We start from the raw sequence: 18264 nt of genomic DNA on the forward strand, positions 1-18264 counted from the left end.
CTAAGTAATACCCGCAGTGTTGTTCCCTATCACTTTCAACAAGAGTCTTATTTGTCCAGTTCCTCAAACAAGATGAGTAACTAGGACATGATTATTTTACTTTTTGCCAGTTAGTTTTCAATTTATTAGATACTGACATAATGTAGCATTTTTCACAGGTGGCTTTTTTATTTTTTAAAGTGAAAGCTTTGTTTTTAATGAGTTACAACTATTATGTCTCTAAATGACAAAGCAAAATAAGTTACCTCAAAATAAGATTAATGTGGATATCTTGAACTGGAAATCATTTGAAATGTTTCATGGCTACACTTTGTGCTAAATATAAAAGTAATTGTGTTTCCCATGTGTGAGCATCAAAAGCTCCAGTTGGAAAATCACATGGTATAGCAAGTAGGTCACTATTGATGGTAGAACAGGAGACAGGAAATGTTACAGCTAAGATTAGAGGCCCAAGCAATATGTCTCGCCATGCTTGCTACATTGTTCATCCTAAGAAGTGAAAGGACTCAACAGGGTATAACTAACTTTAGCCCAATTCAAAAGTATTAGCAAAGATAGCCTTTTAATCTGTCATTCCCTTTTGTTTCTAGATAACTCCCTTTTCCAATGGGTAAATTAACTGTGCTTGGGTTTGCACATTGGCAGACCTCTGAATACCAATTAAAATGGCAGCCTTTACATTCTAAAAGTATAAATGGGAAGCAGTAATCAGCTATATACAGTTACAGCTATAGATTTACCTGGTGTTTGAAATCACTAACAAGGAATAAGGAACCAGTCAAAAATGAATTCGCTTAAAATCTCATCTATCTGACAGAACAGACTGACAGCTGTCAGAGGGGAGGGGGTTTGAGGGGGCTGGGTGAAAAAGGTGAAGGGATTAAGAAAAAAACAAAAACCTCATAGGCACAGACAACAGTATGGTGATTACCAGAGAGGGGTGGGGGGAGGTAGAAGAGGGTAAAGGGGGGCAAATGGTGATGGAAGGAGACCTGACTTTGGGTGGTGAACACAGAATACAGTGTACAGATGATGTATTATAGAACTGTAAACTGGAAACCTATATAATTTTGTTAACTAATGTCACCCCAATAAATTCAATAAATTTTTTTAAATAAAATAAAATCTATAACATTTTCTTTTTCAATAAAAGGGGGGAAGCGTTCTCCTGTGTCTGCCCCAATGAGAGATAAGACCTTACTTTGGGGGGCCAGACCAAGATAGAGCCTTGGATTCTGAGAGAAGCCATCCCCCACACACTAGATTAAGCAGTTGAACACAAGCCCAAAGAGCCAGCAGTTATTTGGATGAGTAGATGGAGGCATGCCGAGATGATTAAATTTGAATCTGTCATTAGAGCGTCGATTATTTCATTCACTTCCAGCACGGAGTACTTCAGAAAAGTACCCTGGCTTATGGAACCCATGTATTCTGTGTGGATAGTTTTATCGCTTGAACCTCAGACGCCTTTCTAGGCTCAGATTTTCAGAGGTCACTAATGTAGATTAAAACACTCTACTTTGAACTAGGATTATTTCATGCAGGTTATAACTTTTAAGAATGGAAGTGGTGTGGAGACTCACAGCAAAGAGCATTTTGGCAGTGCTTTTAGTCTTTATTCCTTCTCTAGCTTAAACACAGAGCTTAGATGTTATGCCTGATCCAAGGACAGGATGTTGGAAAGGGGGCTGGAAGCACAACTGTCACAGATAATCATCTGGGATGAAAATACTGGGAGTGGTTTTTAATTGGCAGTTAGAAGTCTGTTGGGTCCTGAATGGAGAAAATATATGTGATGTGGCAATCGGGCCTAGTTGTCCTGGTTCTCACCCATCATGAAGCGAGTTGGTTGGCCTAGCTCATTTCCTAGGCCTCTGTCCAAGAATGTCAGCGACAGAGGCTGGTGGGAACCTGCTGGAAAATATTTAGGGTGTCTGAAATAGATTTTTGCTTTGAAATCTTTTAAAGATCCCTTTTCTAGTTTCAAAAATGTATGAATAACTAATAAATATTTTAAATGTTGTATGTCTTTGGAACTCTTTACCACCTTATGAAATTGGTTATCTAATTTCAGTTACTGCTATGAGATTTCTCTTCAATTTCAGTGTAAATAACCAGATGGCCAGGTCCCTCATTCTGCTTCGACCCCAGTCAGAACCCTGAGCCTGGTCCCGGCTCTGCCTCTGACTACAGGTGGAAGTGGAGTGAGTCACGAGGCTCCTTTCTGGGCCTTATGTTCCTCTTCTGGGAAAGGAACAGAAAACTGGATCATTTTTATGGATTTGCTCCAGTGTTAACACTATATGATTCTAGTCATCTTTCAAGCCTGTTTGTCTATTTTTCCTTTTGTAGGGAAAAAGATGTAAAAATTTTCTAGTTGATAACTTTTAATCTTAAGGGCAATACTCGCCAGATTACTAGTTGGCTGCTTATGTTGCTATTTTGGCTGATTTTTTTTTAAACCTGTTTATATGGAAGAGTTCAAATATAGTTTAATCACAAATTCCAAGCAAGAGTAGCCAACAAGTTGCATGTAAGAAGAAGCAAGACTTTTGAGGGGCAACAGGGTAGAGTGGTTGGGATTGGTGGGACATGGAGGATCTAGTTTCATGGGAAAATAAAGACAGGGAATTCAGTATGCAAACATGTAACAGGAATCCAGTCAGGATCCACAGTTAATAACCTCTGTCCCTTCATATAGGAAACACAATACCAGTGGTTATAAATCTGTGGGCAAGGAAGTAGCACAAATAAAAACTTCATTTGTAAGGGCCATCTTGTCACTTTCTAAAAGACCTAATGAAAATGGTACACTTTTAACTGAGGTAAATACAAATAACCTCTTATTATCTTTAGTCTCTCTGATGACAGATAATGGTGGAATCTCTGAAATACTGAAAACAACCTAGATTGGATCATTTTTCTTTTTGTTTTTCTTTTTGTTAACAAGACTTTTTTTTTTTTTTCCAAAGAAAGAGATACTGAATGGCATCTATATTCTCTACACCTCCCTTTCCTCAAACACAGACAGAACTAATCAAGTTAACTTCCTAAGGGTAAGTTATCCGTAGCCTTTGAAAGAGTCTGGTTGTGAGAGCGGTTGAGCTCTAAAAGGAATTAGAGCCCTAGTCAGTTTGGCTCAGTGGTTAGAGCGTCTGCCTGTGGACTGAAGCGCTCCGTGTTCGATTTCAGTCAAGGGCACATACCTTGGTTGGGTTGCTGGCTCCTACCTGGCCCGGGCCCTGGTCAGGGTGCGTGCAGGAGGCAACCAATCAATGTGTTTCTCCCTCATCAATGTTTCTCTCTGTCTTTCCCTCTCACTTCCACTCTCTCTAAAAATCAATGGAAAAATATCCTCAAGTGAGGATTTAAAAAAATAATAATAAAAATAAAAGGAATTAGAGGCTTTAGAATCTCCTTTTTAAGAGTTCTCGAAGAACAGGAGAGAAGCTAGTGTTTTCATGGAGGAAATTTGGACAAATTCATCTTTTGGCCCTGTCTTAATTTTAAAACTTACCTATGTTGTTGCTAGTGCTTTAAGAGACTTTACCTATAGGTAACCAAGATCTTGTGACAAATAATTTCTTCTAGATGTTTATGACTGTCCTTTCAGACCCTTGAAATAGGCTTTGGTCACTGAACTGGGTTGTCTGGCCAGTTGCCTGGCATATGACTTTGTTACCGCTGGCTGCATTCGAGCACACGAGACTCCCTGAGCCCCTGCCTTCAGCGTGGCAATTGTAGAAAAACATGTTCAAAGGAAATAATCCAGGTGATAAAAGACTCTAAATTTAGAAAACTTTTCCCTTCCATATAAGAGATACAATTTGTTTCTTCTTCCCACACAAAATAGAGCTGTCCAGAAGAACAACCGTGAAAACACATGACCCCGTCACTTCCCTCCCACTTGCAGCTGTCAGTGCTTCTAAGCGAAGTGCGTGTGTGCTGAATAATTTTGCAACACCTCACAATCACATGTTTTGATGTCTGTTGAGGCTGAAAACTGCCAGTCCGTTTGAGGGGTGAATATAGTCTAACATGGAGACAGAGACTTGCGAACCGTATCCAGTTATTCTTGGTGAAGTCAATCAGACTACCTTCTAGGTCAGCGGTTCTCAACCTGTGGGTCGCGACCCCTTTGGCGGTCGAACGACCCTTTCACAGGGGTCGCCTAAGACCATCCGGCATATCAGATATTTACATTACAAGTCATAACAGTGGCAAAATTACAGTTATGAAGTAGCAACGAAAATAATTTTATGGTTGGGGGTCACAACATGAGGAACTGTATTTAAAGGGCCAGAAGGTTGAGAACCACTGTTCTAGGCTATGGCAGGAGAAAACCCACCCCGGTAACCTGCCTTCATTCCTTACTCAGTGGGCTTTTGGATGGAGGGTTTCTCCAGAGTTATCAGCGAACAGAAGTTCAGGGATTATCCAGGGACTCTTTGAGCAGTCAAACAATGAGAGCCAGTGCCAGTCTAGCAGACCATCCATAATTTTTAATTTTTGATTTGGAAATAGCACTAAAGATTTTCAAAGTGGAGTTTGCAAGATAAACCACTGGGATGTGAGGGAAAATACTAGAACTTTTACTTATTTTTAATACCCCCAAAATAATAAAAATTAAGTTTTATTACTATATATGAGTTGACATTCGCACCCTCTCCTGTTCTTTATGTCAGAAGGCCCTGGGTTCTGAGAGAGCAGTAGGTTACCCTCAAAAAACAGATAAGTGACTGGCCCCTCACTTATCTATAGCATGTTGCATTGCATTTGTATGTGTCCAGTTAAGTTTATTTGCAGAATATTAATTTGTTTCATTTAAGCTAGCCCCCAACAACAACAAAATAAACAAAAGAAGTAGCTTTAAAAGATTCTGGCAAAGACAAAAACAAAATGTGGATTGAAGGTATCACTAATTTTACAAGCAAGCACAAGGGAACAGTATGAAATGAAGGAGTTAACATGTCCTTTTAGGACAAGTTTTTGTTAGTCATGAGTTAAAAAAACTACGAATACAGTCAGTTTTGACCAAAAGTTAGCTCCCAAATCTCAAAATTATCAAGACGGCTAACTGAAATAAGGATTTATATCTATTGTCATTAAGAATGCACATATTGGAAGGAAATGTATACTTTGCCTTGAGAAATTTTGTAATAGAAATAATAAATGATTATGATTTTAAAATAATGAATGATTTTTAAAAACCTGGAAAATAACCTCTGCAATTTTTTAAATCCAACGTTAAAATTTACCTTCTAATCTTTATAAAATTTCACTAAACTAAATAGTGTTGTGAAGCCTCTTGTGAAGTTTTCTAACTTGTATGTAAAAGTTAAAAGCACACATCTTGAGGAAATACATGTTCTTTCACCTAATACAAGACCAGATAATATAATATGTTGAAAACTATCTAAAATGAGTTTCTTTGCCAGAAAATGCTGTTGAAAGTATTATTAAAGATATTACTGAAATCTTGAAGAAACAAATACTGTGTTAAAGCACATTAGGGAGGGCAAAACACTTGTTTTAAATTTGTAAGTAGTTAGATCTAACCTATTGTATTTGTTCATTTCTGTTTCACCAATGAAATACACTAAGTGCTTCTTTTTGGTAAGCCACTACTAGATGAGATTTATTCACAATCTTTATGAAAATGTTTTATGAAAAACATCGAGTAGTGTTTCCTCTTAAGAAGCAGCTGTTCGATTCTAGGGTAATGTTAGAAGGGATAAATTCATTCACTATATCATTCATATCAAGCTAGTGCAACCAAGATGTTGAAGCCAGAGATATACAAAATACTGCAAGATGTTTCTTTTAGTTAATTTTATAAAAACAGACCTTTAATATACAGCATGGTAGAAAACTCACTTAATACATTTTAAATTGAGAAGGGACCATGAAACTCTTTTGTATCCCACAGACTTTTGCTGTTTATCCTGTTGAAAATTACTTGAGAGTTCTTAAACTTACAGATAAATTATATTTATTTTTCTCTTTATAAAGAGGAAAGGCTTCTACATTTTGTTAATTGTTTCTGTGATAATAAGCAACTTCAGTAGTGTGCTACCTACAGATCATTTAAAAGAAAGAAGGAAGCGTCATTAATTTGTCCTTCCAAGAATAAGTACGAAAATAACTGAATTTTAAAGAAATTAAAATTTAGAGAGAATGTTGTGGAAAGGTGTTTGGAAATTTTTAGATCATATTGTGATTTTATTGCTTAGCATTGTGACAACCATTAAAACCCAGCTATGTAAAATAAACTGAACTTAGAATCTGACCTTAAAATTAACATATCATAAATAATTAAATCTAAATTTTCAGACATGACCCATATTCAATCACATTGCTCTTAATAAAATAATGACTATTTAGTAAATAAAATGGGTTTGTACTATTAAATATATTTAAATAAAATAAGTGTTTAAGTGGATAAAAAAGCTGTGGTACATGGAATACTACTCAGCAGTAAAAAAAAGGAAGGAAATCTTACCTTTTGCAACAGCATGGATGGACCTGGAGAGCATTATGCTGAGTGAAATAAGCTAGTCAGAGAAAGACAAGTACCATAGGATTTCACTTATATGTGGAATATAATGAACAAAATAAACAAACAAAATAGAAACAGACTCATAGATACAGAGAACAGACTGAAAGCTGTCACATAGGAGGGGTGTTGGGGGGCTAGATGAAAAAGGTAAAGGGATTAAGCAAAGAAAAAAACCTCAGGCACAGACTACAGTATGAGAGAGAAAGGGGAATGGGGGAGGTAGAAGAGGGTAAAGGGAGAATAAATGGTTATGGAAGGAGACTTGACTTGGGTGGTGAACACACAATACAGTATACAGATGTTGTATTATAGAATTGTACACCTGAAACCTATATAATTTAATTAACCGATGTTACTCTAATAAATTCAATAAAATTTTTAAAATAAATATTTAAAGTATTGTTTATTTCCATTTACCTTGTACTTTTGTCATTTTGATGTTTGTTGTGTCATGTACCTTATATAGTACATGTGTACATGAGCATGGTGTGCATGTTCAAAGCTTTTTTAAAAAATATATTTTTACTGATTTCAGAGAGGAAAGGAGAGAGGGAGAGAGAGAGAAATATCAGTGATGAGAGAGAATCATTGATTGGCTGCCTCCTGTACACCCCACACCAGGGATCGAGCCCACAACCCGGGCATGTGCCCTGACCGAGAATCGAACCGTGACCTTCAGGTTTATAGATCAATGCTCAAACAGTGAGCCACACTGTCCAGGCTCAAAGCTTTTTAGTATTGGGATTCATGATCCAATAATGTTGGAGACTACTGCCACAGATTCGTAAACTTTTGGGGTCAGGTTAATAGCCACAGATTCTTTGAGACAATAAAAGATATGTGTCCTCAGAAAAATTATGCACACATTCCAGCAAATAAAATTTTGCCCAGAAATTCAGGGTGGTCACATGCCCACTGATGGCTGTTGCCATGGACTCCATTAAACCCCCTAGGTGAGGACATACCCAGCATCACACAGTGACATAGTCTGATCTTTCAATCAATACTTCCTAATCATCTGTCATTCCAGGCTTTGGTCTGGTTGCTGAGGACAAAAACATGAGGATGGAACTCTATCTGGGCCCCCAAGGAATTCATAAGTTCATTGGGGATTCCAGTGTGCAACAAATAATCACAATACGATTTATGTTTAGGAGAAACTTGTTTATTTGGCCATCATTAAATGACACCAACTGCATGAGGGTATTATGCTGAACTCCATAAGAAATGCCCTTGTAGAGAATCAAGTCCCAATTGCTTCAGCTTCCAGTGTTTTTTCTAATGCACCTTTTATATTCCTGAAGCTCGTGATGATCCTCATTGGGGTGTGCAGCTGTTTCCTTCATGTGCTAAATGATGTAAAGGGAGGTGAGGCAGGGGGTCATACTTTTTCCTGTTTCTAAGCAACCCAAGCTCTTTGTGTTTATGTACACTAATATGCACTTCTTTGCCTATGGAATAGAGAACTGAATTCTTAGATAAATTGGCAAATGGAAGAAAACAGGGAGTAATAAAGGAGGTATGGAATTTTATAAGCTTCATGATCTCTTCCCCAAAGCCTGAATCTATGTAATGAGGTAATACAACAAATTTTTGCCGGGTCTGAATTTATTCCTATTTTTTTTAAAAAAAACACACACACAAATGGATAAGAAGAAAGTAAATGCAAAAATTTTTTTCTGCCTTGGTCATTAGTTGGTAATGTTCTGGAAGGTGATATAGAGTTTTTCTTACAGGTATTGAGCTCTGTGTAGAGACTAAAAATAAACAGAACAGCACAGGGAAATAGGCAAGCATTATTGATCTGTGTCAGGACCATTTCCACTTTAATGTTTGCAAAAGGCACAGACCAGTTTGCAAACCTATTTATAGAGTGCGGCTTATTCGTTGCTTTAAATAGATGATACAAACAAGGTGAATTGTCAGGTAAATTTTGGTTTATATTAGGAACAGGACTAAAGGGATCTCCTTCAGAATTAGTGAAGAGGGCTCCTCCATTGTGTTCCATGGAGTCCAGTGTCTGTGGCTGTGTTGCCCGTGGACATGCTTCCAGGTTGAGTGCCTCCTCCAGTTGGTGCTCACCCCACCAGCTGCCCCCAGCCTTCCTCAGCTGCCCCCTGTCGTGGGAGCAGGGGCTAAAACAAACAGGACACCTCTCAGACCCCTTCTGCCCTTCAGTGAGCGTTCTAGTTCCCCCACTGGTATTGACCAGGCTCGTGTGCCTGTGTGTTTGTGGGTACACGTGCACATTTGCGTATGAATGGAATGTTTTTGTGGGATCCTCTTTTGACATTTGGTTCTCCATTTATTTTTTGGTAAATTTTTGTCATTTTTTTCTCTCTCCACTCATTTCCTACCAATGTTATTTACTCCTCTAATACACCCCAACCCTTATTTTCTGGTTTCTTTCCATCCCACTCACCAAGCTTCCACTCTCAGTTCTTTTTCTTTTCTTTTCTACAGCTGTCAGTTCAATGCAACAAGCATTTATTGAGTGCTGGGCACCTGCAAGGTTCTGGAGCTAAAGAGAAATAAGACAGAATCTTCATCTTCAAGTTGCTCAGTCCAGTGGGACTTGCGGTCTGTGCTCTGTCCTCTTCTCTCTCCCTCCAGGCAGTTTCCTGCCAGTATACTCCACTGTAGTAATAGCTAAACATTGGTTCGTTAGAAATTAATTTTGTCTTAACTCCTCCCCCCACCCCACCAGTAACATCTAATTTATAAAAGGAACTGTTCTTATAGCAAGGAAATCACCCATCCTGAAATATGACATACGGGGTTGTATTCTGTTTGTGTTAAAAATTCCAGAGGCATGCTAATGGGCCTAGCCACCTCCTAAACATACTGTAGTAATGTTGTTTCACCTGAGGGCATAGTTGTCTAGTTTCTGGGAAATGGCCTGTTGACAGTTTCCACTCTGATGTGGTGGTCTTAGTGCCGATGCAGCATTGGAATTAAAATAACTATTTTAAAGTCAGTACAGAAAGGAGGCAAACAAACCAACCCTGACTATGCATAGTAGCAGTTGACTCCAGTTTTCGGCTCTCAAAACTGTTTTCCACCATTTCTGGAGCCATCTCTTCCCTTTAGAACTTTTATACTTATAAATCCCTCTGCCCATCCAAATACAACATCAGTTTATTTTCAATGAAAGAGACACTAAGAATAGTGACACGCAATACATCTTTCACAGCCAGTTGTATATAGGCCAGACTTAAAACAAGAGGTGAGGGAGGAACTTGAAAACTAATACACATTTTAAATATAACCCTTGTCTCTATTGCTCAGTCTTCTGGTAATCACCAGACAAACGGTATCAGGGCTGAGATAGCTGTGTGGATGGAATTCTTAACTGGTTTCATCACTTGTGATAGGGTTAATGTCTTTCTGGTGGCTGGGTATCATTGGCTTCCCAGCTTCATTCTTTAAATCCTTTTGTGCCTTGTCATTCTTCACTAAGTCTACTCAATTCATTCTTGGTCTTCCTCTGTTTCTCATTCCATACCCTCTGGAATGTGTCACTATGTAGTGTCCATTCTGTAGTGTGTCTCTAAGTGGCATGCATCCAAATGATTACAGCTGTCTCCCTAGGGTCTTATATAAAGTAATTCATTCTTGCCTTTCCAAAGAGGAGTGATGCTATGAGGTCACTGGCACTGACAAATCCAAATTATTCCTCATCATCCTGCATGTTATATCACTGCCCAGCGTTCTAGTTCTGATCAAAGTTGCTGGGACCTAATTCACCTTGACTTACTTGCATGCTATGGGTACACTGAGCACCGGCTATTGCGTGGAGAATAGATTGTAATGAATAAAAGTGGAAGCAAGGCAACTGATTAGGAGGTTACTGCAGTACTTCAGGTGAGATCTGATGATTGCTTGGGTAAAGTGATGGCAGTGGGGATGGAGAGAAGTGTCAGAACAAACGGGACTTGATAATGAACTGAAATGTGGGAAAAGGAATGGTATGGAAGCATGATGCCGCCTAAGTTTTTGGGAAAGGGAGATTAATGAAGGATATATGTTAAAAGGGAGGGCAATAGCACAAATAAAGTTGGCTAAATGATGTTAAGGATCTCTTTCAATTTACTAGTGAGAAATTAACTTGAGATCATTAACATTAAAATATATGTAATAACCTTTTGAAAACGATAAAGTTTAGAATGACTAAGGCATTGTTAGTGTTTTGCTTTGGTTTCATGATATGGCTTCAATGGAGTGGGCTGATTTCTATGCATTGTGGTACATTAGTAATGACTAAGTTCTTTGAGGGTGAGGGCAGTACCTTATTTGTTGTACCTTCAACACTAGCAGTCGTACAATAATAGGTATTTGGTATGTTTGTTGACCAAATAGGTTAGATTATATATTTGATGTATAGAGAAGTTGACCATTTGGATGTTTTGAAAATAAACTTGAACCTAGTTTCTGGGATGCTAGTATCTTCTGTGAAATATTAAAATATAATGCCATTCACTGGGGGAGCATTTTGGAACATTCATTTCATAGTTAGAAGGAGTTTCTTTTAGTGATTATTTCTCTTTAGCATGGAGGAGGGTGCTTTCCCCCTGAAGTGGCCAGGTGCCAGAGGATCAGGGGCTGAATCAGCTGAGAGACATTACTGCAAGGTGGCTGGACGGGCAGAAACTGTAATGGCAGTGAGGTAAATTTATGCCTGGGAATAGAACACTGAGGGTCAAATCTGAAAGTCAGTGAGAGAGTAGCCTGTAAGAGAGGAGCCTGTAAGGAGTTTGGAGCTTAGAGGCCCAAGATTTAGGTCAAGTCATTGAGGACTTTGCCCTGTAAATAGACTCCATGTCCCCAAAGTGCAGGGGGACCAGGAAGTTATGCTGGACTGGCTGATTCTAATGGGCTCATTGAATGCTGGTCTGGACATTATTGCCCTAAAAATGAGCATTGTATAAGTCTGCCATCTGGGGGGAAAAAGGAAGAAAATGGACCCATTTTCTGCATCATCTATATTAGGTAAAAACTTCTTATCCTTATTGGCAATATTTTATGTGTTTACTCCAACTGAGACTTATAGCTCACAGACATGCCAGTATTGTAGAATCAATATAAAAATTCCTGTTGTTTTGCTGACTTACATATTCACTGAGGGATTATTTGGGAGACAGACCTGAAAAGCAATTATGTGGAAAGTTCAATATGCTAGTTCTCCTTGAAAAGTGTTGCTTAAAAAGAACTTTCTAGGAGGCTCTCTAGTTTTTGCCATGTATGCTTTCTTCCTGATGTCTTGTGACATGCGGTAATATTTCTTCCAGTTCTTAGTTTTACGTCAGTCCATCACTTTGAGGCCCCTTTAGGTAATATCCACAAATATTTTGGAGCTTGTTCTTTTAACCACAAATCTTTATAGCTTTTCAGTTTGTTTTGGCGTAGCCTGGGGATTGGCAAGGAAGGAGTGGTGCAGGGGAATAAATGAGACTTTTGTTTAAAAGATGGCTTTTCTCAGGTTGACATCCACAGGAATATCTCTTAGTTGTCCTCCTGGCATGGATTTTAAGGCATTCATGAGGCTCCTTTATCCCCACCTCCACCTCCCCCCCACCCCAACCTCATCTCCCCATCTGTTCTCCCCCGTGTGAGAAAGTACATTTGTGGCCATCTCCACCTGATAGTTTCCGTATGTGGCCTCAGCCATGGAATGCTGAATGTTTGCACTGGGTTTGCTGAGAGCAAAGTCAGGAGACAAGCATGTTGGTCAGAGGCCAAGTGCCCATCTAGTGTAGCTGCTCCAGTTTCACCCCTGATCCAAGCTGTATGCATTCTCCAAGTTAAGGGAAGCCAAGGAGTGGCTTGAAAAAGGAGCAGGAACTCTATGCTTTATTCTTAGCCTCTAGAGCAGAATTCTGGTTCCCCGTAAGTCAGCACTTTCTGATCAGCAGCCAAGCCTGGTTAACTTCTGGTTATGCAGCTCATTGGCTGCCATGTGGACCACTTGGAAGCTGCTGCTTTTGTATTTCCATGGTCCTCCTTTCCCCTTGCACAAGAAGTTTCTTTATTTACTTTATGACCTACACAAAATAAAAGGAAAAACAACCCACCTAGACCTAAGATTTCTGGTGTAAGGAGATATTTCCTGCCATTGAAGAAGTCATTTTATGATTCTAGTCAGGAGAGTTTTGAGAAATAGAATAATATTCTTTTTTACTCTCTTAATATTTCCTCAGTTCTTAGATTACCAATAGTCTCCAATGGGTTTCTGTAATAACAGTGCTTCAATATTTTCCCCTAGCAATAAACAATCAGCAGATTATTGATTATGATCATTTTCTAAAATAACTGACTGTGGTCAATTCCCTAAGAATAGTAGCAGACAAGGCGAAGTTGGCCAGATGTACTAAATGGACACAGAGAATTACTGCTGATCTAACATAGTTCCTCAAGAGAGAGGGAGGAAGTATGAAAAAAGGATAGTCTTACTAAAAAATAAGGTATCTAGTAAACTGGTATTCAGAAAAATAAATTAAATAGCTTATTCTACTGTTGCTATTAGAAACAGGATCTGAATCCACAGGAAAGATTGCCCTTGGTGCTTTCACATTGGGTACCAGTGATGGCAAGAGATAGCAAGCCTATTGATTGGGGAGGGGAATCTCCTCTTCTTATTCCTAAACTTGCAAAAAGAGGACAGTGTTTATCAAGTGGGTTCTTTTGGGATAGAGCACTAAGCAAATCTATATCATAAAAGGCCTGTGGTCGTAATGGCGTCACGACCAAACGGGCAGCAGCTCTCGCAGTGGGTGGGGCAGGGCGCAAGCTACTCTTGGTGGAGAGCTACTAGCGGCAGAGAGCTACGAGTGGCAGAGAGCGGGGCACAAGCTACTAGCCTAGCAGCAGAGACCTACGAGCGGCGGAGGGCAGGGCGCAAGCTACTAGCGGTGGAGAGCTACGAGCGGCAGAGGGCAGGGTGCAAGTGGCGATGGGCAGGGTGGCCAGCTGCGGCAAGTGGAAGCGAGCTACTCATGAACGGTTTCGTGCGCGCTGGGCCTCTAGTCCTATATAATAAAAGGCTAATATGCAAATCGACCAAATGGTGGAACGACCGGTCGCTATGATGCACACTGACCACCAGGGGGCAGATTCTCAACGCAGGAGCTGCCCCCTGGTGGTCAGTGCGCTCCCACAGGGGGAGCGCTGCTCAGCCAGAAGCCTCCTTTAAAAGGGAGGCTGGTTGCTCTAATCAAATATTACTCAAATATGAGAGGCCCAGTGCATGAAACTCATGCACAGGTGGGGTCCTTAGGCCTGGCCAGCAATCAGAGCCTATCGGGGCTGTCTTGCCCAGTCCCAATCAGGGCCAAGCCAGCCGGGGCCTGCTGGATGGGGGGTAGGGACTGCGGGAGGTTTGCTGGCCGGGGGGGAGGGACCGAGAGAGGTTAGCTGGCTGTGGGAGGTTGGCTGTGGGAGTGCACTAACCACCAGGGGGCAGCTCCTGCATTGAGTGTCTGCCCCCTGGTGGTCAGTGCACATCATAGTGACTGGGCAACCAGTCGTTCGGTCGTAACGGTCACTTAGGCTTTTATATATATAGATATGGCAAAGCTTTTTACCTCTGACAAAGAAAAAGGCATCAGAATTTGTTTTAACGTGCATGTGTACACACTCAGGCATGCACGTGGATGGGAGTGGAGAGATTCCTAGTGTTTTTTCATTGTTCTTCAAGCATTGAAGAAGAGACCCAAGTCTAGTTCATGGGTCTTGGTCCACGTTGCTTTAGTCTTAAAGTCTTTGATGGAAAGGGAAGCCCTTTGTGACTGAGAGGGATTAGGATTTTCAGATTTTGGAATGCTTTTTTGCTCCTAGTACTAATCAGTTCTGAAACAGAATTGAGAGTAGCAAATGTCTTTTTGTCAAGTGAGCGGCTCATCATATTGTTTTCTTGTTTTCTCATTCTGTTGTCCTTTCTGTGCTTCTGCTTCACCACTCCAAGCCCTAAGCCTTGCCTCCACCAGGAAGTCTTCTCTGCCTGGCTCCCCCGCCCGCCCCCCCCCCCCGCATTTCTGTTGTCTTCTCTTTGTCTTAACGTGCTCTATTGTTAGCTGTTCAAGGCTTGCAACAATAACATATCCAGTAACCACTTATTAATTTAAAATGTTTAATACTTGTTAAATTAAACTTCTAGTACCTTTTACAGTATTAGCCATTGGTCCTCATAGTACATTGCAGGTCAGCCCCAGGAAGTATTATAAGTATTCCTTCAGCAGTTCTCAACCTGTGGGTCATGAACAATGAAAATACATCCTGCATATCAGATATTTACATTACGATTCATAACAGTAGCAAAATTACAGTTATGAAGTAGCAACGAAAATAATTTTATGGTTGGGGGTCACCACAACATGAGGAACTGTATTAAAGGGTCGCAGCATTAGGAAGGTTGAGAACCACTGCTTTATGTGATGATGATCATCATCATTATATGCACAAGTGGTTAAAAATAAACTCAGTTACAGGAGGGTATGAGTTGAAAATAAATTTTTCCCTTTCTCCTCATTTTTCACTCCCCAGATGTAACCAATGTTAACAATTTTTATGTATCCTTCTAGAAGTTTGTATGCATATACGAACGTAAATGGGAGCCTACTGTACATACTCTTCTGCTCCCTGATTTTTAATTAACTTAAGTAATTTCTCCTAGAGATCTTTCCATTTCTTCACACTGTTGTTTATTGTTTTTCCCTTACTGGCTCTGTAGTATCCCATTGTGTAAATAATCAATTATTGATTTAAGCAGTGCCCTGTTGATGAATATTTATATGATTTCCGTTTTTTTAATAGTAATGATAATGCTGCAATAAAGGTTCTCCTGCATTGGTTTTTAGTGTTCTGTGTTAATGCCATTTCCTGAGGGGACTAAAGATCCTGGATCCATACCCACTAGAGAGGAGCAAAAGCTTCCCACCAGTGTGCCCTCTTCTCCCTTTCTTGTTGTTTATTTTTTTTTTGAACTTGACTCTTTATAACTCTTCGACCACAAGCAATCCACTTAAACCGGGGTCACCATTGAAATGCCTTTATGGACAAGGCAGATAACCTACATATGTTAGAGGCTTGAGGCCTGAAGACATTGAAATTCAAAAATAAAAATGGGAAGTACCCAGGTTTTCAGGCTCCAGGAGGCCAGCCTATGATAATTTAAACAAATCTGTGTTCACAAGGAACCTTTGTGCCAACTGGTTCCTCAGCCTGGAATAGCTGCAGCTCTACATCTTCCTCATCCTTCCAAGGCTCAGCTTCCATTCCAGCTTCCCAGACTATTTCAATTTCCCCTCCCCCTGCTGCCTTAGCACTGTATTTATGCCTCTGTTTATCACACACCACACTCTGCCTTCCATTGGAGGTATGTGAGTAGCTGTAGAAGGCTGCTGAAAGTCTAGGCCTTTGAGTTTCTTCTGTTTGTCCTTAGCATTTATTTCCATATAGTGGATTCCCAATGAATGTTTTTATTGGGAGAAAGATAGGGCAAAATGAAGCCTCGTGTCAAATCACAGCTGTTAAAATGGTATATTATTGTCATGGCATCCAGTGGAAAATTAACAACCGTTGGATGTCCAGGACACAAATATTTTTCTGCCAAAAATAATTCTGTACAGGTCATCTAGAAAAGTATCACTGAATTATGGAAGTCTCTTTTCTCTGTGTTATGTCCAGTTGGAGTAATAAAGATTAATTTGCTTCATCATAGAAAACAAACACAGGGCAGGCTTGAATTCTCTGTCTGAAACAATTTCTTAACTCCCGTGATTGTGAAAGCAGTGGCATCCAGGCAGTTGGAACTCCAGGCAAAGCAAGGTAAAAACACATGCAGCACCCTGCAAAATAAATAGCACCTTGATGCCAGAGTGTCAGAAGCTCCCTCATGAAGTATAGGTTTGAAAACATCTATTGACCTACGTATTAGTTGCTTTATTTAAACTACATGTCCAAGAGTAACTGAGTGCCTGGCTTCTGAGTGCTACAACACCCAGCTTGAGAGAAGGCCTGCCAATGTTGGTGTAGGAAGGAAGTTCATCAGCTCTTTTGAAGTTTGCCTTTCTTAATTCTTGAGCATTTTACGCTGAGATTTTGTGCTCAAGTTGGGTTTATTTTTATAACTTACATACAGTAAAATTCACTTTTTGTGTGTGTACAGTACTATGCAGTTTACCAAATCATAAAGTTGTGTAACTACTATCACAATCAAGATATAGCACAGTGTTATCACCCCCCCAAAATTCTCTCATGCCCTTTCGAAGTCAACTTTTCCTTCCACTCCCAGCCCCTGGCTACTGCTGACCTGTTTTCCAGCTTTGCCTTTTCCAGGATGTTTTATATATATATATATATATACACACACACACATACATATATATATATTCATGTGCTATGTATTTTCTTGAGTCTGGTTCCTTTCACATAGCATAATGCATTTGAGAGCCATCTGTGTTGTGCCATGTATCAGTAGTTAGTTCCTTTTTCTTGTTCCATTATGTGATGTACCAGAGTTTGTCTTCACCAGTTGAAGAACATTTCAGTTGTTTCCAGATTTTGGCTGTTATGAATAAAGTCACATTAATATTCACATACCATTTTTGTGAACATGTTTCCATTTTTCTTACATAAATACCTAAGTGTCAGATTGCTGGGTTAAAAGACAGGTTTGTGTTTAGTTCTTATAAAGAAACTGCCAAATCATTTTCAAAGGGACTGTTTTGTTTTGCATTCTTATAATATTAACTGAGAAAGATCTAAGATTAAGGTTATATCTACACCATTTTCAATCATTTCAACAGCCTATGGGTGCATTGAACGCAAGGGAGAGGCGTGGAATAGGGATGCAGACCCTATCTCAATGGGTTAAACTTTTTGTTTATATACAGAACTTTTTTTCTGCCTGAAATGATTAAAGTGAGTGTGTAGCTGTTTGGCAAGACTCTGCCCTGATATTCAGGGGAGATTATGGCAGCTTTGCAGATAAGCCCAGCAATCTACTGGGCCACAAAGTCATTCCCCAGGCCATTCAGGCAGTCATGTGTTGTGGTGCTGATGGCTTCTGATAATATCAAATATTGGGAACCTGAAGATAGCACATCTTTTAAGGGTGATATTTCTAAGTTTTATTCATATTCTCAGTTGCCTAATAACTGATTTCTTTTAAATGCTTTCAAATTCTGATCATTGGAGATACTTTACTCATAGGCTTCTTATCATCTCGATTCCCTATGGTTGAAATAGGAGGGAGAGAGACCAAGATGGCGGCATAGGTAAACACCGGAGACTGCTGCCGCAAACAACCACTTCAAAAATACAACTAAAAGACGGAACGGACATCACCCAGAACCACAGGAAGGCTGGCTGAGGAGAGACTCTTCAACTAGAAGGAAAAATAACAGCACACCGAGGCTCAGAGGAGGCGCAGTGTGGAAAAAACTCAGGTGCGGAGGTGCGCGCGCAAAGCGGGCTGGTGGCTGAGAGCGCGGTTGTCGTTTTCGGTCAGGGGGGAGTCTCAGACTCTGAGCTCCAGATACGGGCGAATCGCTGGGGACTCGGACCCAAACGGGAGAAGCGGGAGTGTCTGGCATCAGTTGGAAGGCAGCTTTCCCTCCGAGGTTTGCAGCGGTTCCGGGGGTTCTGAGAAGCAGAGCCTCTGGGAACGGGACTGAGAGGGGCCATAACCGCTCCCTCCGCCCACCCTG

At 40.2% G+C, this 18264-nt stretch overlaps 1 long non-coding RNA gene across 1 annotated transcript in view; it reads left to right on the forward strand.

Moving 5' to 3' along the window:
- The first annotated feature begins 2984 nt into the window (after window positions 1-2984).
- Window positions 2985-18264, forward strand: part of LOC106727737 — a 20453-nt gene continuing 5173 nt past the window's right edge. Inside the window, exons 1-2 of the long non-coding RNA XR_001363968.1 lie at window positions 2985-3056; window positions 16275-16381. This is a non-coding gene — a long non-coding RNA (uncharacterized LOC106727737). The remainder of the gene's footprint in view (window positions 3057-16274; window positions 16382-18264) is intronic.

This window comes from Myotis brandtii, unplaced genomic scaffold, assembly GCF_000412655.1.
Source record: "Myotis brandtii unplaced genomic scaffold, ASM41265v1 scaffold470, whole genome shotgun sequence".
NCBI lineage: Eukaryota > Metazoa > Chordata > Mammalia > Chiroptera > Vespertilionidae > Myotis > Myotis brandtii.